At 39.0% G+C, this 23,780-nt stretch overlaps 1 pseudogene; it reads left to right on the top strand.

Moving 5' to 3' along the window:
• Nucleotides 1–22,783: 22,783 nt before the first annotated feature.
• Nucleotides 22,784–23,138, top strand: LOC109919379 (annotated as a pseudogene).
• Nucleotides 23,139–23,780: the final 642 nt, after the last annotated feature.

Raw genomic sequence — 23,780 nt, forward strand, 5'->3', positions numbered from 1 at the left:
TGTAACCAGATTTGCAGACAACACAAAAATACATTGAATGGCAAGTTGCAAGAGGGATGCAAACAGTTTTACAGACAGATATTGATAGCTTAAGTAAGAGTTAATGTTTCATCATAAAGAAGGGGTCACTGGATTGAAATATTTACTTTGTTTTTCACTCAGCAGATGCTGCCAGACCTGCTGTTTCTCCACCACTCTGTAAGTAATAAATGTCTGATGATTGTTCATATCTGTGATATCCATGTCCAGATTCTTATGTTATTAGATCAGGTGAAACAATTTTCAGGAAGCAAAAATCATATCATTGAATATCTTGTACCCAGGAATATTAAGCATTCAACCAGCTCATTTCGTGAGTCTGCTCTTCATTTTCACCACCAAATCATATTCACAAAACAGCATTAGAGACCCGGAGTTCTCCCATTGAAAAGAAGTAGCCTCCTAATTACTTCATCTCTCTCCAGCTAATCGAAAAGGACTTTTAAGAGAGGTTTCTGTTTCCATCTTTGGAAAGCTTCTGGCTTTTTGTCGCATCTTTTGATCATGCGATACTGCTCCCCCTGCAACACTACCAGAATGTGCTTAATGGCATTATAAGACTCCTTTTGAAAGCAGGAATCCTACCAAATGCTCACTGTGCAATAAGTCCTGCCCAGGAAAATGGGTGAGGGCCAGGGTGAAAACAGATGAGTGGGCAATGGAAAGTACCCTCTGGCACTCTCATATACATTCCATATACACATCTAGCAATTCACTCACATAGAGTCATACGACATTTGTGTGTGTGTATGTGTATATATATATAGATAAAATTCTCACTTTCATTTAATTATGTTAATTCTTATCACCAATCTGGTAGAATTGCAGTGAAAGTTTTGGGATGGGTTGTCTTTGGAATCTAATCAGCCTGGATACATCCCAGTATTATGATAATATGCATCTAATATTTATTATGCAAATGTTAATATTAAGAGCAAATTAGTATAATGTAGAAAGTAGATGGTGCATGGAATAGAAAGGCTGTCAACAGAAAGAATAATCTGATAACATTTTTAAATTATTGGATGCACATTAGCAGCAAATATACTCACGAGATCAAATTGGAAGGTGGTCTTGCACTTAATTTACTTTAATTTGGTATCCTGCTATTTTTTAAAAACATGTAATACAGGCCTGCATAGGAGATCAGAGAACTGAATATCCCAATACTTTAGCGCTATGTTTTCAGCTGTGGGAAATAACTTTGAATCCATCCAGATTAATAGGATGAAAGTAACTATTCTCAGTTGTCTGCATGGGTTCTGTGTAAAATGGTTTGGTCTCAATCCAAGCCCCAGTGGGGATGGGTTCTAAGTACAAAGCTGCTCACAGTTAAGTTCAAGAATGGCTTCAGCAGGAAAATCGCACAGAGACCATTCAATAATTAATGCAATGTTATTCTGGTGCAGTGGAAGCATACTTTATTTAAAGTTAGGGTTAGCGCTCAGCGGGTTGAAACTAGAGGCAGTTTGTGCTTTGAATTACCTGGCTTGAGAATGTTTACTCATCATTGAGTGAGCTCTATTGCATACTCAACCTGACCTGTTAAATCTTGATACTGCATTGACTCTGGGAATATTTGCTGTGACATTGCAGAATTTTTAGATATTTGTCTAAATATGCAATACCTAACTTTTGAATATTTCATGGTCATGCCAGTTAAAAATAATGAGTAATATTCCATTCTCAGAATAGAAATCAATGCTCCTGACATTCTGCAACAAATCAAGATCAGTTGCCTGTAGCCCATTGTTGGAATTCTAACTAAAATCCAGACCCATTCATACATTAACCCTGTGTTCACTGATGTACATTGGAATGAAAGTTACACTACCCAAGTACATGAGTGTTCTGAACCGTCTGTGGATTCAGCACAAAATGTGCTGAACTTTCATCCTGATTTGGAGGCAGACATGTTGATAAAATCATGGCAGAAGTGTGATGGAATACTTTCCATTGCGTGGATCAGTACAGCTCCAACAACATTCAAGAAACACAACACCATCCAAGGGGAGGTGATGGCTTAGTGGCATTGTTGCCCAGGCTATTAGGGTCTAGGTATTGCTCTGGGATCTCAGGTTCAAATCCTGCCATGGTAGATGGAATTTGAATTCAATTAAAAAAAATACAATCTGGAATTAAGAGTCTAATGATGACCATTTTTGATTCTGTACTGTATACCTGCAGCATATTGTGTGTACTGGAAGTAGATGCTGGCAAACAGCGGGGAGAGCAATTGTAAAGGGATACCTCAATATGTAAGGCTGGGGAGTGGAGAAGGAAGATAAGACATGAGAGAGAAAGGTGTAATGATGGAGGGGGAATCACTGACACTCAGCAGCACCCCATAGCTTTAATGGGTAGATAATGCACTACTTTGTCTTGTATGATGACATGATATGTCTGGGATTCAGGGGGTAATGTGGAGTGATAAACAGTTAAATAGTCAGGTTTTTGTAAGAATGTGGAGAAAGTAAGAGTTGTCAAGGAGTGTAACCAGGAACAGGATGTAAGTTCTGGAGGGTTACCAAGACTGAGAGGTTGAGTCTCTGACTCACTGTATGAAGCACTACCACTGTTCCCCTTCATTGTCATCCAATTCAGCTTATGAAGTGGGAACTGCTGCCTTTAGCATTTCCGACAGCTGCCTCTGCCTCCTTTTCCTTGGAATGCTAACTGAGTCATTTACCAGGATGTTACATTGATTTTTACTGGAGATACAGCAAGAGAGCAGTGGAAAACCTACAAATTTCAGGGTAGACGTTTTCAGAATGGCTTGCAGGAGGAATTGGTTGGATATGATGCAGATTTATTTGCCAATTTATGCTATCTTATGTTTGATTGTCAAGACAATCAGGTCAAATGAATCTGTTTAAAAGCAGTGGGACAAGGGTGGGTAAAGGCTGTTGAGGCAGTGAAGGTGGTGAGAATGAAAAGGGGGTGTCTTGGGATAGGGATTGTTCTCTTTTGCTTACTTCAGATGGCGTTTAAAGTGTACATATTATTCTCAAGGTTTTTCATGTTTGAGTGCTTCCCTTGTCAAATGCTCCCTTCCACATAGTCAACATGATTGTCTGTGAATCATAAACAGAGCTCCAGTGAGTCAGTAGATGAAAGAATATTACAGTTACAATCTCTAAGTCTTCTGCTTTAATGTGACAGCTTGACAGAGTGTTACATACTTTCTCAGCTGCTGCCTTATTCTTCAGATACATCATGGTATGAATGTCACAGATATTAATTTAAAATTTTCAGTGTTGATGTGACAGTGAGTAAAGGTTGTGCCGTAACCTCTGATAAGATAGTTTGAGAAAGTATGAAAGGCAGAACCTGCCACCATTTTCTCCAGATATTTCTAGGATTTGTTTTTGTGAGAGAACAAGATATCCTGTCAGAATAAATTTATTGGTAAATAGAGAAATCATACATCAATTATATCTCTGTCTTTGTCCTTGTTGACGATAAATGCCTCATTTTTTTTCTCTGCCATTTCTCCATTTCCCAGTTTCAAGTTGTAAGTTTTTGATGCATTAGATTCTGGCATGATTGATGTAGTTGACAACAAACATCAGTTCAATAGTTTTAAACTCATGTGAAGTCAAAAGTTAAGAATTCAGTAATATTGATTCACAAAGATTTAATAAAGTAACTATATCACACTGAAAAATCAATTTAGCTGTGCCATACTTAATCAGGGCAGCTGTGCGATACTGTCCAGAGCACACTGCAATCTTGAACTGTTTTTCTGAAAGGAATACAAGTTATAGACATCAAAGCAAAATTTACATTGTGTTCAACAGAAAGGATACAATACTGGTAATCTTTATTACTGATACAAATTACATTATTCTCCTTAATATTGTGCTGCTGTACTACAGATATCAAACGTGGAGCAGATATGAAATGACAGGTTCTGACAGGTAAGTGAAGTAATAGATAATAGATATCAAATAAACAGCATGAAATAAGAATCATCTTTGATACTCATCTCTAAACACACTGCGATGCATCAATGGCCTTTTGAAGATCGAATGCCTAAAACTACACAACCATCAATGATCAAGGTTAGAATAATTTATTTGAACTGATCAAAAAACCTCAAAATACATTTAATTAACTTTGTAACTAAATTCAAATACACTTGATATACTTGTCCAATCTTGACACTGTTTTGCTACTCTGCTATCAAGTTTTTTATAATGGATCCTAGCAGATTTCCCACTAATGATGTAAGGCTAACGTAAAATAAAGTATGAATATGATAGTTCCATGTGCAGATGAATCAAAGTTTGAAAAAGAAAGATATGATAAAAATGTTAGGTGACATGTGAATTTGCTCCAACCCAGGTCACAAACGGATAATCTGCAGTTCTGGGGGTGCATTTTACACTGCTGTAACATCATAGTGGCTCTAAAGTCTGGAAAACCTGAAAAAAAATCAGAGCATTGAGGAAAGCCTATTAATCAAAGCTTCACCAATTTCCACCTAACTTTCTTGAGGATCCCATGTTATTCCTTATATGGCTAAATGTGCTTTATGGGTATTTAATTCTTTGATTTAAACTAGCAAATGAGTGTCAGGATTGGACCCAGTCAGCATGGATTCAGGAGGAGAAAGCATGTTTGACCAATCTACTAAAATTATTTGAGGATGTAACTAGTCAAGTTTATGGCAGGGGTTGTGGGGGGGTGTTGTGGGGGCAGAGACAGTAGATGTGGTTTACTTGAACTTTCAAAAGTCTTTAAATAAGGTCCCATGTATAAGATTAGCATGTAAATTTAAAGCACATGGCATTGGGCTTAGTTTGCTGATTGTGGATCGAAAACTGGTTGACAGATAGAAACAAACAGTAGGAATAAATGGGTCTTTTTCTGAGTAGCAGCTGGTGACTTATGACGTACTGCAGAGATCAATGTTTAGACCCAGCTAGTCACAATATACTAATGACTTAGATGAGGGAACTGACTGTAATATCTCCAAGTTCACAGACAACAGAAAGTTAGATCTAAGAGTAAACTGTGAGGGTTGCAGAGATGTTTCATTGTGATTTGGACAAGTTGAGTGAGTGGGCAAATGGATAGCACAAAAAAAGTATAATGTGGATATATGTGAAGTTATTCACCTTGGTAGAAAAACAGGAAGGCAGACTATTATCTGAATACTGTTAGGTTTGGAAAAGGGGCGGTGCAGCAAAACTTGGACAACCTTGTAAACCAGTCATTAAAAGTACACATGCAGGTGCAACAGGCAATGAAGAAAATAAGTGGTATTGGCCTTTCAAAGCAAAAGGATTCGAGTGCAGGAGCAGGGATGTCATACTGCAGTTGCATAAGGCTTTATAAGACCAAGCCTAGAATATTGTGGACAGTTTTGTTCTCCTTATCTGAGGAAGGATATTTTGGCTATGGATGGAGTGCAACAGATGTTTACAAGACTGGCATAGCAAGACTGAGTATGAACGGAGAGTGGATTGGTTAGGACTATATTCAATGAAGTTTAGAAGAACGTGGGAGGATCTCACAGAAACCTATCAAATTCTAACTGGACTAGACAGAGTAAATGTGGGAAGGATATTCAAAATGATCAATGAGTCCAGAATCAGGGGTCACAGCCTAAGGATAAGGGATAAATCGTTCAAGACTGAAGGGAAATTTCTTCACTTGGAGAGTGGTGAGCCTTTGGAATTCTCTGCCAAAGAAAGCAGTTGAGGCCAAAACATTGAACGTTTTCAAAAAAAAAAGAGTTCAATGTAGGTCTTAGGGTGAAAGGGATCAAAGGGATTGAGCAGTAAGCAGGAGTAGGGTATTGAGTTGGATGATCAGCCATGATCATATTGAATGGCAGAGCAGGCTCGAAGGGCTGAATAGTCTTATCCTGATCTTATTTTCTATATTTCTGTGTTTCTAATTTATTGCACAATGTCACTCAATTTTTAAAATAATAGCTTCATTCTAGCTATTGTATATTACATTAATGGATAAATTGAAAATCACGGATAATTAAAAAATGTGTCAACATATCTAATTCTCAATAGTGACAGATTCTTATGCTTTCCACACTCCATCCTTTTCATTCTTAGTAAATGCTGGACATAGCACGATTCAATAATTTAATCTTGAAAGTGTAAACAATAAACTTAAGCATAACTTAATGATTCAAACTCTTTCATCTATCATTTGTTTCAATTTACCAAATGTGCTCAGATATTTACAATGGAATGAAAGATTTATTTACCAAATGAAACAGTTCATTTTATCACATAATTGCTGAAGTATGACACTGATTTTCTCTTTCGATTAGGGTATTTTCTAATATAAGGTGTGGTTTCATTTTAGCTCATATTCTTCTTCTCAGATGTCAAAATCAGAATTGATTTTAATAATTAGGAATAGTATGTTCATTGCTTTGGTGATGATTTGTGAATCATGCTTAGTAGTAATCCTTTTGTGCTGATCACAACAAATGGCTGGATTCAATCTCCTGGCTGTATTGCTATAGCTCTCAATTTCATTTATCATTCTGCATTTGCTGTCAATCGCCTTTGTGTATATTTTGATCATTAGTTAGCAGGGTAGCTCAGGAAGAAAGTAATAGAGCTTCTGCTTCCTGACTTGCTGTCTGGTGTAGCTGAGCATTTCACTTCAAGGTGTGCAAAAATCTCTTGACTTCTCCATTAGCTCTTGGCCAACAGGGTGCAAGCTTTTTGAAGAATTAATTTTAGATAATCCATAACTTTACTGAACTAATTACCAGTGAATTTTTGCTACTTTGAGGAATTCCAAACAAAGTGAATCTTTGACTAAGCTTTGTGAGACCCATTTTCGTTGAAGTAGATGCAACTATTTCTCAAACTGAGAATCTGTTTTGGACATCAACGACACCAAGCCAGTGTTCACCAGTGGACAAATCATGCTCTTGGAGGTCATTCAGACATCTTGAGCAAACCATGAAGTTTTGACATTATGTTTGTAGACCTGAAAATGTTGACTCTGCTTTCTCTCCACAGATACTGCCAGACCTGCTGTATTTCTCCAGCAACTTCTGTTTAGGTTTCAAATTTCCAGCATCCACAGTTCTTTGGATTTGGTATGCTGCCTGAGAGAAAAACATTCTGTCTGATTATTCTACTCATTATGGTCCACAAGTCCATAAAAGCTGAATGCGCTGCCATGGCTGTACATTTAGCAGCGGGGCTAAGTTTGTGCAGGCCTGCTCTGCCATTCAATAACCCTTGACTCCCTCATCTATCATTGTTGTATCTAACAGATGGCCTTTAATAAATATAATGATCCAGTCTTCACTGCTTTCAGGGAACAGAATGCCACATTCTAACAACCCATCTGAGAGAAAAGAAATAACCTCTTCTCCATTTTAAAAGGGAGGCTTCTTATTTTTAGACAATGTTACCTGGTTCTAGTCACCCCCAAGTCTGGAAACATTCTCTTAGTGAGTCTCCTTAGGATCTTATATATGGTTCAATTACATCACCAGTTGGTCTTCAAATTCTAAATGGTATAGGCTCAATCTTTTTAAACTTCCTTCATAAGTCCATCTTCCCAGGAATAAGTTGAATGAACCTTATTTTAATTGCTCCTAAAACAATTTAACACAATTTCAAACAAGGAAACCAAGCTGAATGTAATACTGAAGATGTAAAGTTATGAAAGTTCTGTACAGTATAGAGCAACTTCTCTAATTTCGTATTCAATTCCCCTTGCAATGAACCATATTCAAAATTGTGTCTTTCAAGTCTATTAGAGTTTTCTGAGGGAGTCTCAACCAGAGTGGATAGAAAGGAACCAGTAGATGTGTTGTATTTGGACTTCCAGAAGGTGTTCAAAAAGGTACTTCACAAAGGTTAAGTCATAAGAAAAGAGTGCATGGTATTGAGGTAATATATTGACATGGATCGAGAATTGGCTAATGAGCAGAAAACAACAAATGGAGATAAGAGGTTCTTTATCAAATTGGTGATCTGTCATCAGTGAAGTTTCATATGGATCCATGCTGAGACTGTAACTGTTTACAATATATATTAATGACTTGGAGGAAGGACGTGAATATACAATTGCCAAATTTACAGATGGCACAAACATATGTGGAAGGCAAGTTATGAGAAGGATACAAAGACCTGCAGAGAGATATTGAAAGGTTAGATAAGCAGGCAAAAAAAAATGGCAAATTGAGTATAATGTGAAAAAGTATGAAGTTGTCAATTTTGGCAAGCCGAACAAAAGAAAAGAGCATTATTTAAATGGAGATAAACTGCGGAAAGCTGCAACCCAAAGGGACTTGGGACCACTTGTGCATGAAACACAGAAAGCTAGCATACAGGTGCAGCAAGTAATTAGGAAGCCTAATGAAATTTTGGCTCTTATTTCAAGGTGTTGGAGTATAAGAGTAGGGACATTTGTATAAGGTGCTGGTGGGATCACATCTGGAGCAGCTGTCGTGGTCACCTCATATGCCAGACGCTGTGCGTAAAGTTGGACTACGTAGACATGTTGGTTGGAGACCTGAGGAGTTTCAAAATCTATAGAGTTCACAGGAAGGATTATAAGGAAGTGAATCTGGATGCTCAGGACCTCACCGGTGCATAGAAATGGAAGCTGGAAGCCACCATCCAATCAACACTCACTGTTTTCTTCTATTGTGCTGGAAATTGTAACTGCACAATGGGAAATAAAGGCTGTGGATCATACCCAGAAAGGGCAGGAAAATGACTTAACCTGTAAAGGAACTGGCTGCAAGACCCACCAATATGAGAGCATAAAAAGGGAAAAATCATCACGCCCAGACCCATGCATTGATATGTCCCTAATTCCTGGCCATCCTAATAGAATGCCCAACATGTTTGGGCACAGAGATCAGGAATACACTAAGGTGTACTGTATACGCCTTGTCCATCTTGCTTTCACACGCTGTAGTAGGCTCTCTATACAGATATCAATCCATGGGACACCTTGTGTAGGCATGAAATTAGACATTATACTGGTACTATTCAATTCAGGGCCATATATAGATTCAAACAAACAGATGTAAGGTTAAAACAGTGCATTATTGCAATGATGCAATGTACGGTAAATTGTTACCCATGCCATCAAGTGTCCTCAATAAGGTTTCCTATATATTTTCTCCTCCCACTCTGTCTTAGTGTTCTTCTTGGTTTCACAGTTCTGATGGCGAGAACTTGCTCAGCAGTGGTCCCCATTTGTCCTGGAGTTAAGGTATCGGAATCTGGTGGTCTTTATGCCTAGACAGCCCAGATACCCTCAGGGCCTCCTTGGCAGAGGCAAGTGGTTAATATACCATTCGAAAATGCTGTCAGTATGCATAGGAATCATGTATATGATGGTTATCATATGTAGATCTGTTGCTGCATACAAATTGCTGGGTGTGCCTTATTTTCTAGATATGAAATAAAATACAGCCTTCATTCTGGCATCTTTGAATGGGATTAGCACTTTAAAATTCTTGAGGATTTCCATAGATTGCCATTCTTGTGAGAGAATTTTTTTCCTCATTCACTGGTTTGTGGAGAATATGGTAGTCCTGAAGTTCCTTGAATACTTTTCTTCCATGACATTGACAAGACCTTTTATAATGTATTAATAAGAACTTTTACATCTGAAGAGCCAATGATCATTAGCAAATATCATTGTTTACTGCATTTGAAAGAGAGTGCCAAATTATATTCAGGATCAGCAATACGTACATTCGCTATGTTTTCTTGTGTTTTAATGTGACGTTTTAAGGTTCCATCATGGGTTCCTTTTGTCGATTGTGGTGTGAGTATTGATCTTCTAAACACAAGCTAAGTGGTAGATTTTCCAGAGGCTTTGATCCGTTTACCAGTAGCAGGACCCATTGTCTGGTTTGGTTTCGCTAAAGTGGAAACATGAATTGGATACATTGCAACTTTGAGCAACTGCTATTGTTTTGGTTTCCTGGCATGTGCACTATGAATTGTGAGTACAGGGGTTGAACTAAGTGCGTGCTTTTTAGAAGCCTCAAATTCAATGGCTCTGGATTCAGAGGGTAATAATAACCTTACAAATTCCAGTAGTTCTGATAGCTTTCTATCGGCTGAGGAGACACAGCCTCCCATGGTTTGAATTTTACTTTTGTTTCCCACTTGTTCAATACTGTCATCCTATGTCTCATCTCAAGCTTTGTTAAATGACTGGCTACATGAATTCTCTTTCAAGTAATCTCACAATGTTTTCTCACCTCATAAAACAGGTAAATAAATTTATAATTACTAAACTCAGCAGTGATTCCAATGGTGTGCCTTGTGGTTTAAACTATACACACAGATTTCATAGATCTTAGAAAATGTCTACTTCTAAATTGTTGCAGAGGTATTTTATTTCAAACTCCATCACTTTTCTCAAGTTAAATAACCAGATGTTGAAAGTGAATGGGCAAAAAATTAGGTAAATAGGCCAAAATGTGGCAGATGGAGTTTAACATGGATAAGTGTGAGGTTATCCATTTTGGTCAGTAGAAAAGAATGGCGACTTATTATCTAAATGGAGAGAAACAAAGTGCTTTGATGCAGAGGGACCTGGGTGCCCTTGTGCATGAATCACAGAAAACTAGTATGCTGTACTGCAGGTAATAAGGAAGGCATTTATTGCTAAGGGATAGGTTATAAAAGTAGGGTAGTATTGCTGCAACTGTACAAGGCATTAATGGGACTGTACCTGGAGTACTACATATATGTTTGGCCCCTTCACTTGAGAAGGGATGTAACTGTATTGGGAGCATTTGAGAGGTGTTTCATTAGATTGATTCCAGGTGTGAGAGTTTTGGCTTATGAAGGGAAATTGAGCAGTTTAGGCCTATACTTCCTAGACTTCAGAAAAATGAGAGGATATCTAATTGAGGTACACGAGATACTAAAGGGGATTGATCAAGTAGACATAGAGAGGATGTTTCCACCTGTGGGGCAATTTAGAATGAGAGGTCGTAGTTTTAGAGTAAGACTGTAGCAGATTTAAATCAGAGATGAGGAGAAATTGCTTATCTCAAAGGGTTATGAATCTGTGGAATTCACTACCCAAACCATGATAAATACCAGGACACTAAGCAAATTTAAAGAGGAGATAGTCAGATTTTTCATTTGTATCGGGTTCAAGAGTTATGGAAAGCAAATAGGAAAGTGGAGTTGAGATTGAAATGGGATCAGCCATGATCAAAGCAAATGGTGGAGGAGCTTGAGGGGCTGAATTGCCTATTTTTGCTCTTAGTTCTTATGATATTTTGACAGAAAATAAAATGAGTAACTTATTAAACTTTTTTCCAAGAATGGAAGAAATGTGTAGAACTTGGCTTTGAGGGTTTGCAATTCAAAAACACTCTAACTAAGCAGCTACCAGAGCTTATCCTACAGTGCTTCCTCTATGAAGCATCACAGGTAGTTCAAAGCCAGCCTATTTCATGTCACGCTCTGTAAGTTAACAACATCTGACAACGGTACACACTTCCATCGCAACAAATTTGCTGAATTAATTATGACAAGTTCTCAAGGGTAACAGGTCAGTGTAAAATAATGTCAGACCATTTTAAAGGAATTGTTATAGATGAGAATTCAATTCCAATGTTCCTTTCCAAATTTTTAACAATTATTATTGGGTATGCACACAATTAGAATGAAGTGAAAGGTAAAGCAAGTTCATTGCTAATAAACAATCTTGTCTATGTCCTCAAAAGACAATTTGATTCTATATTTTATTCTAACTAAAAGCTAAGTGTAAATTGACTAAAGCTTATTTTAACTTTTGGTTAATTGCTAGAGTAGGCAGGCATGATAATCAAAGCTTGACCCATCAAAATTTAAAATCATTGTAAGAAAATCAGAGATATGTATGGAGCTGTAATATTGCAAGCATCCAGTGACACTGAACAGCTTCTATTAATTTTATAGAGCAAAGTGGTTTAATAAAGGCTTTCTATATTGTGTCAGATACTTTCTTCAAGGTAAAGAACTATAAGGAAAACGGAGAATTACTGTGTTGGAATGTGACTTCATCATGATGTTCTGTCGTAAAATCACTGTAAGAAAACAGAATGCTGCCACAAGAACAGAAATATTTATTTGCTCTGGGGAACAAAAAAGCATCAAAAAAATCAGGAGACCTCATCGTAAAGCAGTCAGTATGCTTTCTTGTGCCAAAAAATCTAGACCTTTCACTTTTTAAGCCCAAGTACCTGGAGTTTGCTTTGCAGGATCAGCAAAAAAAGTAACTACACACATTAGGAAGTTAAAAAAAAATTGTTAGATCTCCTCATTTACTACATTCAACCCAAACATTTAACACTCAGGGTTTGTCAGAAAATCTTCTGCAAAATACAATTGTAGTTTTTGTTAAAAAGTATGCAGATATCAAAGCCATTCAGATCATGTGCCAATGACAGTTCCACAGGTTGACTATTCAAAATTCTGATGCAGTCATTTAATAATGGTTACTGATCAACAGTAGTGGTTACCACATGCAAAATCTGCCAGCTATGATCTATATAAAGATGAGAACCTGAGTAAAACTTGAATTGCTTGAGACATTATTTTAATTCTATGAATTATTCTAGTAATTAAGCAAGAGATTATATTATAATAGTCATAATAGATACAAAGTATATGCATGTATTCATTTTAAAAAGTATATTTAACATTCATTACATAATGCATTTTTTTGCATTTTATTTCTATGTATTTGACATTCTCCATTACCCTAGATATTCCAAAGTTTAATTGATAAATAGAAGATTTGATTACAATACATGTACGGACCTCAATACAACCACACTTAATGTTATAAACTGCTGAGAACCTGTTATTATCTCCATCAGCATGGATCAGAATCTCTGCAAGTTATTAGTTTAGAGCTGAATCCTTCCACCTTCACTCCATGCTCTGGAGGAAGTTCTGCATCAAGAACTGCTAAAGATTTGACAATTGACAAAAGCCGGAAATTAAACGGTTATCAGGTGAACTGTTCCATTAAACAATTCACAACTCAAAAGTCTTTATTGATGATTTGCTGATCAAATTAATTACTGCATGAGGAAATATTTCGAACACATTTAAAAGCTCTAATCAAAGATCAGCTGTCAAATAACTACAAAATCATAGGGTTAATATGTTACATCCTATTCACTTAGCTGTTGCTGTCTCTCAGGAGATAATAGCAAAAACTTTTTTTTTGACTACATCAGTCTCATAGTTTTTAAGATCTGTCAGCTTCTGCTTGGTGAGATTTCTACAGCTATAATAGAGCAGCTCTTTTAAAAAATAATTAACAAATCGGCAATTCTCTTGTGATTTATTCTATTCAGGTGTGCAGAACTATCTACACATTGTATGAATTCTTTCAACAATTTACTGAAGGGATAAATGCAGCAAGTCATTGAGAAAGAATGTATATTTAAATATTACACAGGAATATTTCTTCGTTACGTTTTTAATTTGGCAATTATGGTCAGGTTGAACTGGTGCTTAGTGATTTTTTTCGGGCATTCAGTCCTTTCTGCATCACGGGAAAATCTTTTTTTTCTGATTCGACTAAGTGAGGAAGGTGAGTCAACCGATGTTACAACTTTGTAACTTTTTTTATGGAATAAGATAATGATTATCCCATTGCATTAGTTTAGGTGAAAAACATGGATCTTGTTTTCCGTATCTCTGTTACCTTCATGTTGCTCAATTTATGTTTTGGGAGGTGTTCTAACCTAAGCAGGTATGAAGTGTATTTTGATGTATTACTCAAAGTCAATTTTGTGAGGCATAGAGCACTTCTGAGGAATATGCCTCTTTACTGTGGAAGACTCAAACTGTCAGTGTCAATCAAGATACATTGGCATTGGAGGCAGTCTTGAGAAGATTCACTTGGCTGAGATCAGATATGGAGGCACAGTCCTGTTATAAGGACTGTTCAAGTAGATTTGACCTATACTCATGGATATATAGAAGAATAAGAAGCGACCTTGTTGAAACATACAAGATTCTTAGGGGACTTGACAGATTAAATGCAGAAAGGTTTAGGACGAGAGGGTATAACCTCAGAATAAAGGGTCATACATTTAAGACAGAGATGAGGAGGAATTTCTTCTCTCAGAGAGTTGTGAATCTATAGAATGCTTTGCCATAGAGGGCTGTTGTAGCTGGCTCATGAAGTATATTCAAAGCTGAGATAGACAAATATTTAATCAGTAAGGGAATTGAGGATAATGGGGAAAAGGCAGGAAAGCAGAATTGAGGGTCATCAGATCAACCATGATCCCGTTGAATGACAGAGCAGACTTGATGGGCTGAATGGCCTGTTTCTGCTCCTACATCTTGTGGTCAATCATAACTAGGTTCCAACGATAATTAGAGAATAAGAACTCCAGTGATTTAAGGGCATTGTGCAATACTGAAAGGCTTTTCGTTCAAGTTGTCCTGTGACTTCTTTAAAAAGACTGTAGCTAGAGAGACTCTTCATTTTTGCCTGATGGTAGCATGGAAGCCCTGATTCAGGAGGTTACCAGGAAGAAACATATCCCGATCCCTCCACCCACCCCAAAGTTGGATGTAACGTATCTGCCTAAATAGTCTGTGAAGAATGGACAGAGTTTGCTGATGACCTAATGGAAATGACAGAAGAAATTTAATCACTGCAAGAAGTATTGGCTCAAGGGTCTATTTCATGTCCTTTTTCCTCCAGTCTACAGAATGTAGAACCATCCTATCATAATTACATAACAGGTATCTCATAGAATTATAGAGTCATATAGCATGGAAACAGACCCTTTGGTCCAACCAGTCCATGCCGAACATGATCCCAAACTAAATTAGTCCCACCTGCCTGCTCCGGGCCCATATCCCTCCAAACCTTTCCTATCCATGTACTGATCCAAATATTTTTTAAATGTTGTAATTATGCCCACATTCACCACTTCCTTGGAAACTTCATTCCACACGTGAACCATCCTCTATATAAAAAATTTACCCCTCATGTGTTTTTTAAATTTCTCTCCTCTCTCCTTAAATATGTGCCCCCTAGTCCTGAAATCGCCCATCCGAGGCAAAAGACACCTACCATTAAACCTATCTATACCCCTCATGATTTTATAAACTTCTATAAGGTCACCTCTCAACCTCCTATGCTCCAGTGAAAAAAGTCCCAGTCAATCCAGCCTTTCCTTATAACTCAAACCTTCCATACCCAGTAACATCCTGATAAATGTATTCTGAACCCTCTTCAGCTTAATAATGTCCTAATCTGTCCTATAATTGGGCGACCAGAACTGGACACAATATTTCAGAAGATCTCTACTTCCCATCCCTCTCTTCCAATGAAAGCAATGCACTTCAATGTCATTCCTTCTTTTTTCATGTTCACTCCCTGCACTGACTCCTGCCTTTACAAATATTGCATTTTCTTCCCACACCAGCTGCTTGTTTCTAAATGTGCACATTGATAAGCTGGCGCAAAGATCTTCACAGAAGTTCTACAAGCTACGCATTAACATGCAACCACTTTTCCTGCAGAACAAGCTGGCACAAACCAAGAGGGAAATAACCAGAACAGAAGGAAGGACATCTGCAATGCAAGTCCTCATGCCAATGAAACAGACAACATTGATGACAGTGGAGTAATGGTGAGGTCTGACAGGGCAGGGAGGTGAAGTTGAGAAGAAACAAAGCCTGGCATTTGGTGAGGCTTGACAAAATGTCTCGCATGGTATTTGGCTATCTTTGTTCCCATTCTCTTTAGACTGAAGTTCTCCCTCACATGCTGTGTTTAACAACCTTGTGTCCATGGGGCAACTACTCATACTGTAACTTTCATTTTCCACAAAGTGCTACCCATGTTAATTTGCTGTCTTTCCAGATCCATTGTAATTGTAACAGAGGAAGAGGAGCCTAAGAAGACAGAAATGTGCAGCAATAACACACCCATATTAGCCTCAGATGGTTTTCGGGCATGTTGTACAGCTGATAAATGCAGATGTGATGTTCCATGCCGTTAGTATTGAACAGTTTACTCTCTATTTCAGAAGTGATTAGGGAATTGCTCTGCCTTGTGCAAAGCAAGTGCTATGCTCATTCATTGCAGATTTTGCTGCCATGGCTTCAGCTTCAGGTCATGAACAAAAATGTAATGTAATGGCCTGGATTAAACATGGGAGCAGACTGGCCACTGGCTAAAATATTGGGTGCAAATCCACCTTGGCCTGTTGTAGAAGCACCGATTGCATTTGAATATTTTCTGGATGATGTGGATTTGGAATCAGCCTATCAGTTTCTTCTTCAGTTCTTAGCCTAAAGGCAGATCCAAACCACAGCTCCAGAATCTCTACTACAGGTAGGCTGAGGAAAGCAAGACTCAAATTTCTCTTATCTGAAATGGAAATGAAATTCCATGCTGCTGGCAGCAATCTGGTCCAAACTGGCCAATTGCAATTGCTGTGTCTGTGTTGTCATGGGAACATTCATGTTTAAATGCAAGTTATAGTCACAGAAACATGTATAGTAATAATACAGCTTAAAGCCGGAACTCATGGCTGAAAAGTAGCAACATTATCACTGTGCTACAAGACCTTCACTGACTGTGTTTTATATCACAAGGTGATTAGCTGCCTGCAGTTGACGGTTTTATCAACTTAAAGAAGGAGGCTGTACCCTGAAACTTGTTGACCAATCAAATGACTGTCATTATCACTCCCATCAAAGCCACTGGGAGTGGTGGTAATTACTAGGACCTATCCAGACCTGTCATAATGGAGGACACCCTGGAATGGGGTAAGCTGGGAGAGACTAACTGAGGCCAATCATGCATGACCTGTTAAGGGGATGGGGTGTTGTTTGTGAAGGTTAGGATGAGTGGTCCACCAAAGGCTGTGTAGGCCGAAAGGTGCTGAATTAGGAGTGCCACACCAACTTAAACCCACAAAGACACAGCCAGAGTATTCCAGTTGATGTCTCCAAACATGGGTGGCACAGAGGCTCAGTGGTTAGCACTGCTGCCTCACAGAACCAGGGACCAAGTTTGATTCCAGCCTCAGGTGAAAGCACATTCTCTCCATGTCTGCATGGATTTCTTCTGGATGCTCTGGTTTCTTCCCATAGACTAAACACATGCAAGTTAGGTGGATTGGCCATACTAAATTGTCCATAGTGCCTAGGGATGTGTATGTAAAGGATATTATTGAACCAGATGAGGTTTTTCCTGACAATCAGCATTGCTTTCATGGTTGTCATTAGAGCCTTAATCCCAGATTTTTATTGAATTCAGATTCTACCATCTAACATGGTGGGATTTTAAACCAGGTCCAGTGGGTCTCTGGATTAATAGTGTAATGATAATACCACTAGGTCATCACCTCCCTGGCCCCTAACTGACCTTTAATTGGCTGCTGAGGGTTTAAACTGGCTTAAAGAGTAGGTAGGGTATAGTTGTGTACCAGCTTTCCAGTTGAAGGTAAAATGCCAAAGGCAGGAAGGTGACAGGTGCATCAATCCTGCTATCCAATTTGATTTTACAGCCTTCCCCTGTTGCTTCCCAACATACTCTCTGAGGCCTCGTAAAATCCCAGGCAATGTGCTTTCTTCTTATTGTAACATAGACTGTTTCTCCCTTCTCCACAACACTCTGGTTGGCTCTTTGTTCTCTGTCATTGACCATCCTTTAGAGAACTTAGCTGAAGCTAACAATTTCACCTCACCTTCAAGCTGACAAAGGCTCCCTGAAATCAAAAGTGCGCTCTATGTAGTTTTGAGACTAGGACTAAGGAAGAGTAAAGATTGTTTATTTGAAGTGTATACGGGGGAAAAACAATCTCTACCAGCAAGATGCTGGCGTTCACAATTCAGACTGGAAGAACAGTCTACGAGCTGACTTCAGGTGATTAATGTTGTAAGTTGAATAAATGATTAAATTGACTTATAATCTTTTATGATGACAGGTAGTATTTATTCAATGTTGGTAGAGTATGCAGCTCAGCATGAAACACACTATTGACCAGCTGCATGGTCAGCAGAGAGCCAGTAACAGGCAAAGCTTGCATGATGTACAATGAGCCTGCACTTCTTAAAAATAACCCTCCACCCTAAAGGATAGGCACCTTCAGGCTACAGCAGCCTGTGAAAGGTTCTCAGGAAAGCTTTGATGTAATTGCAGGAAGAAGGTAATGGAAACACTGACCAGCAGAAGGACTCCTGGTAATGGATTGAAGGGAGTGGGGAGGCTTCTCATGCAGCTGAGCATATATCTAGCTGGGAGTAATTCCCAGGTAAATATTAAAAGGACTCACAATGTTCAAAGAACAGATCAGTTTACGAATCAATGTTAGATTCTGTTTCACAATGCCAATAATCCATTCTGTATATTTCTGACACAGGCACAGCTCTTCTACACTGGCACTCAAAGTCAGGTTACTCCACTGAGACCATGTTGGAAGTGTCCAGATGCAGTTTTTTTTTTGAGGTTTGGACTTCTGTAGCACTAATATCCTGTGTGTTTTGTTGAAAATGTTGGGTAGATGTCTAAAACTGCCCACATTGTTCAAATGCCAAACTCCCATATATACCGTATATACTTACGGGTGGATGGGTCTGGGTGGGATGCTCTGAGGGTCAGTGTGGACTTGTTGGGCCGAAGGGCCTGTTTCTACACTGTAGGGATTCTATGATCTATGATCTATGACCATATTCTTCTGCTTCAATCCCTTGCATAGAATTCAATGTCATTTTCTAAGTCCAAGAATACTTCGCAGCCTTGATGTTTCATACAAAATTCACAATCCTCCTGACTGTCATGGGTATTTAATGTTAAATTACAAGGAATTCTCTCATTGCCGTTGATGCATTTAGAGGTTCCAGCATTTGATGTTGTCCTCGGTTGTTTCCACAAGATCTAATTACTTAGTTGGTGATTGATGCTGACAGGCCTTTGTTGCTTTTGTTCTCTTTAGTGAAATATTACGCCCACAAATAAGACGACTTACAGAAGTTACAATATGCTAGCACAAGCTTGTCTAGAACTGACTAGACCAGTCAACTTGGCAATGTAAGAGGGTGCTATATCAGTTCAAATATTATTTTGTAGACTCAGGCTTGTAACATGTTGCTTTTTTATATGGCAAATACAGTACAAATGTGTGACAAGAATGAGTCATGTGAATTGAAATGTTATTTGAATTCAAAGTAATCTCAACTTGAATTCAGGACAGGGTTCTTAAAAACATATCAAATTAAGGTGTCAATTGTCAGAGGTGGGCAGAAGAAGGACAGGGATATTGGGTGTACAATTTTATAACGGGTAGTTTTGACATGGGTGCAGGGCTAATTCTTCTGGAAAATAACTTCCCCCTTATTCTGTGAAAATTGCTGAATTTCTATTTGCTTTTTCCACTTGGCCCAAGCTTGCCCAATTGCAAAAAACACCACTCTATGCATTGAACATTTTGCTGACCTTGTTCTTTCTCAATGTTTACAACAACATATTAATTTTGCTAAGATACATTTTTCCCTGGAACTTTCCCAAATAGGTTTGCCTGTGTGATTTAATCTTATTCCTGGAGTTTTCATCAAATGACTTGCCTCCATGCTCCAGCCATCAGTCAGCCGACGCATTTATCCTCATGAATCACTGCATTGCAGCACCAATTAGAAAGCACAAAGATCTGTTGGCCAATTAGATGATGGTTGACTGTCAGCTAAATAGCCTTTTAACACCATTTTCAATATTTTTATATCTAGTAAAGAGGAATGTTTGAAGGAAACAACAGAATGAATTAATTGTTTTTAATATCCTTCTGTTTTTTTCTTTAAGATTGAACATAGCATTACCTTGGTGATTAATCCTGAATTCCTGGAAACTCCAGGCTAATCCTGGAGAGTGAGCAATCCTATTTGCAAATGTTGGTGCATTACAAATTGCAAGCAAGCTAGTCAGATGGATAAGAAGCCTTTGACAGTTTCAACATGAATTGGATGATGTGAGTCAAAAGCTGAAGATGCAGCAGTGTAATTTTTCCAACTCAGCTTTGATTGGAGTGGAATTGTAGCCCATCCCAAATACATCTGGTTGACGTGAGTTCTTTTCTAACCCTGGAACAAATTCATACCGTAATATGAATAGAGACATAAAGGCAGCAGAAAGAGGTGATCAGTGAACCACATTCACCGCCACCCACTGCTTGACATTTGTTTTACAAATGAGCCCTATGCAGGTCCACAAAACAGACCATCTGGTTTCGATCACAGCCTGGAAATGACAATGGTAAACACAGTTCTGTTGACCCTGCAAAGGCATCATCACCAATAACTGAGGGTTTGTGCTAAAATCGGAAGTGCTTATAGACTAGTCAAGCAACAACCTGACATCATGATCCTCATAGTACCACACCTTATAGACAATTTATCCCAGATATTATGATCAGAATCCCTGGTATTTTCATCCCACTGGTAAAAGAAATCCACTAGAGGTAACAGCACAGAGCTAAACAGACAGGAAGATTACTCAACACTGACCCTGACTCTATGAAGCCTCATGGCATCAGGTCCACACCCTGAGAACATTGGTTTCTCTTCAGTTATTGTTCCAAAGCCCTCTCTGCCAATCTTTGAATGTTAGTCTCTAGCACATGCCAAATAAGCCAGCTCTCAGTGCATTCTTGCACAAAGACAAGTAACTGATGTCATGTTTGCCAGGCAACATCTTAATTATTTGCCAACAGAAAGGAGATACTAAGAGGAAAGGGCACAGAAACTTTACAGCTTGATTAGCTTTTCAGGCTGCCAAGATCTTTTAAATACAGCCCATATGGCCATCAGGATTCCACATGTCAAGCTTACTACTTACATCAGCAAGAGCAATTTTACTTCATAAATATGCAAGTTGTTTCACACCAGAGAAATATCATTTGAAGTCTAATGTTTCTTATTTGAGAGGCACAACACAATGTCTTTAATCTACAGTTAACTCTGATGCCTGCAGGACCAACCATTCATACCATCTTAAGTATTTGATCCTAAGTAAAGAGCTTATATTTGCTGCATTGTTTCATCCAATTGATTCAACTACAGCAATTTACAAGTATACCTTTTATATAGGGAGATGTCTTTGGTACTTTCACAGGAATGTAATCAAATAAAAATTGATGCCTCAACAAAGATCAGGGCCAGTGCAACCAATAAGAAAAATAGGCAGTCGCCGAGAGCAGCAAATAAAAACTGTCAAATTTCTAATATCTAAGTATCATGTAACATGAATGCAACAAAGAGTTAATTTTAAATCGTTATTTATTGTTTTTAGAGTTGTTCGTCTCAATGCATAAAACATATGTGGCTGACTCTTAACTGCCTTCTGAAATGGCCTAGCAAGCCATTCAAATTACTCAGTCACTACAAAATTTACAGAAAGGAAAGAAACCAGACAGACCCCTAGAAATGACAATGGCAAACAGAGCGTTGTTGACCCTGCAAAGATGTCCCCACCAACAACTGGAGGTTTGTGCCAAAATTGGAAGTGCTGTCCCACAGACTAGTCAAGCAACTATACTCAGAATTCTCATAGAATCACACCTTATAGAGAATTCATCTCAGACACCACTATTAGGATCCCTGGTATTGTTGTCCCATTGACAGAGGTGACCCACTCAAGGTTGCAGCACAGAGGTGCATAGACGAAAAGGAATAGCCCCGATGTTGTGCCGACCTATTATCCTACTCTAAAATCAAACTACCCTGCATACCCTACATTTTACTACCATCCATCTGTCTATCCAAGAGTCGCTTGAATGCCCCTATGTATCTGACTCCACTACCACCGCTGGCAGCGCATTCCACTCATCCACCACTCTGTGTAAAGAACCTACCTCTGACATCTCCCTTATACCTTCCTCCAATCACCTTAAAATTATATCCCCTCATAATAGTCATTTCCGTCCTGGGAAAAAGTCTCTGACTATCCACTCTATCTATGCCTCTCATCATCTTGTACACCTCTATCAAGTCAGCTCTCATCCTTCTTCGCTCCAATGAGAAAAGCCCTAGCTTCCTCGAACTTTCCTCATAGGACATGCCCTCCAGTTCAGGCAGCATCCTGATTAATCTTCTCTGCACCCTCTCTAAAGCTTCCACATCTTTCCTGTAATGAGGCGACCAGAACTGAACACAATATTGCAAGTGTGGCCTAACCAGGGTTTTATAGAGCTGCAGCATAACCTCGCAGCTCTTAAACTCAATTCCCCTGCCGATGAAAGCCAACACTCCATACGCCTTCTTAACAACCCTATCAACCTGGATGGCAACTTTGAGGGGTCTATGGACCCCAAGATCCCTCCGTTCCCCCACACTGCCGAGAATCCTGCCATTAACCCTGTATTCTGCATTCAAATTCAACCTTCCAAAATGAATCACTTTACACTTTTCCGGGTTGAATTCCATCTGCCACTTCTTTGCCCATCTCTGCATTCTGTCAATGTCCTGTTGCAACCTACAACAGCCCTCCACGCTATCCACAACCCCACCAACCTTCGTGTCATCGGAAAACTTACTAACCCACCCTTTCACTTCCTCATCCAAGTGATTTAAAAAGATCACGAAGAGCAGGGGGCCCAGAACAGATCCCTGCAGAACACCACTGGTCACCGAGCTCCAGGCTGAATACTTTCTACCTTGCGCGGACGGCAGTGCGGAGGGATATGCTTCAGCTCAGACTCGGTTATCCAGCGGTCCCTCTGAGGGCGGCGGTGATGTCATCAAGGAACGAGGAGGTGAGGTGGTCTGAAGCAGCTTCGGGTGAAGAACGGCAGGAAATGGATGACACAGTAATCAGTCCTGAAAAGACTGAGGAAGCAAAATTGAAGCTAAAATATCCAAAGTTGGGACAAAAACCTAGTGGATCAGAGTTTTTGAGGAAACGTCTACAGAAGAATCCGAAGTACTTCGATTCAGGAGATTACAGCATGGGTAAAGCTAAAATCAAGAGCAAGCAGCTGCCAAACAGTGGAGCGAACAAGAACGAAGTGAATTGGGGAACACATTCCCACTCCACCAGATCTCCCTCAGAGAAAACCTTCCCTTGTTACTAGCAAACTGGCTATCTGAGACCTCATGAGGAATGCATAAAACTCTTGTCATTCCTTCTTCTTGCTATTAATTCCTGTGTTTTAGCTGTTTTCCTTGTTCCATTACATGATGACTGACAGCTTAGCAGATAACTACAGTGCCAAGTTGTTGCTGCAAGAAAGTCCTTCAAATTCAGACTGAGGACCAGCCTGAGATTTCATAAACTATAAACAATGCACTGATAAGATGTGAACAAAACACCTCCTGCTGATTACCATCTACTGCCCCTCCCCACCCATTTAGCTGATGTAGTAATATTGCTCCAAATGTGAGTATTGCTTTGAGAAACGATGGAGCGTTTTAAGCTCACAGAATGGACCCTGAGAAGGAGATGTCCATGTCCATCACTAATAATGACTTAGTAACAGCACTATTGAGCTTACAGTCCTTGTGTAGGCCCGATACAGTATTTTCACTGAAGATGCCCTTCATTTTATTGGTGGCACTATCAACAAGTTAAATGGGACAGATTTCAAACATATCTAGCAACTCGGCACTGGACATCCATGAGGCACTGTGGGACAGCAACAATAGCAAAATGGTATTCAAACACAATCTGTATCTTCATTGCCCAGCATTTCCACCATTAACATCAAGCCAGGACATTCACCCTCATTCAAT

Source organism: Rhincodon typus, chromosome 12, assembly GCF_021869965.1.
Source record: "Rhincodon typus isolate 14 chromosome 12, sRhiTyp1.1, whole genome shotgun sequence".
NCBI lineage: Eukaryota > Metazoa > Chordata > Chondrichthyes > Orectolobiformes > Rhincodontidae > Rhincodon > Rhincodon typus.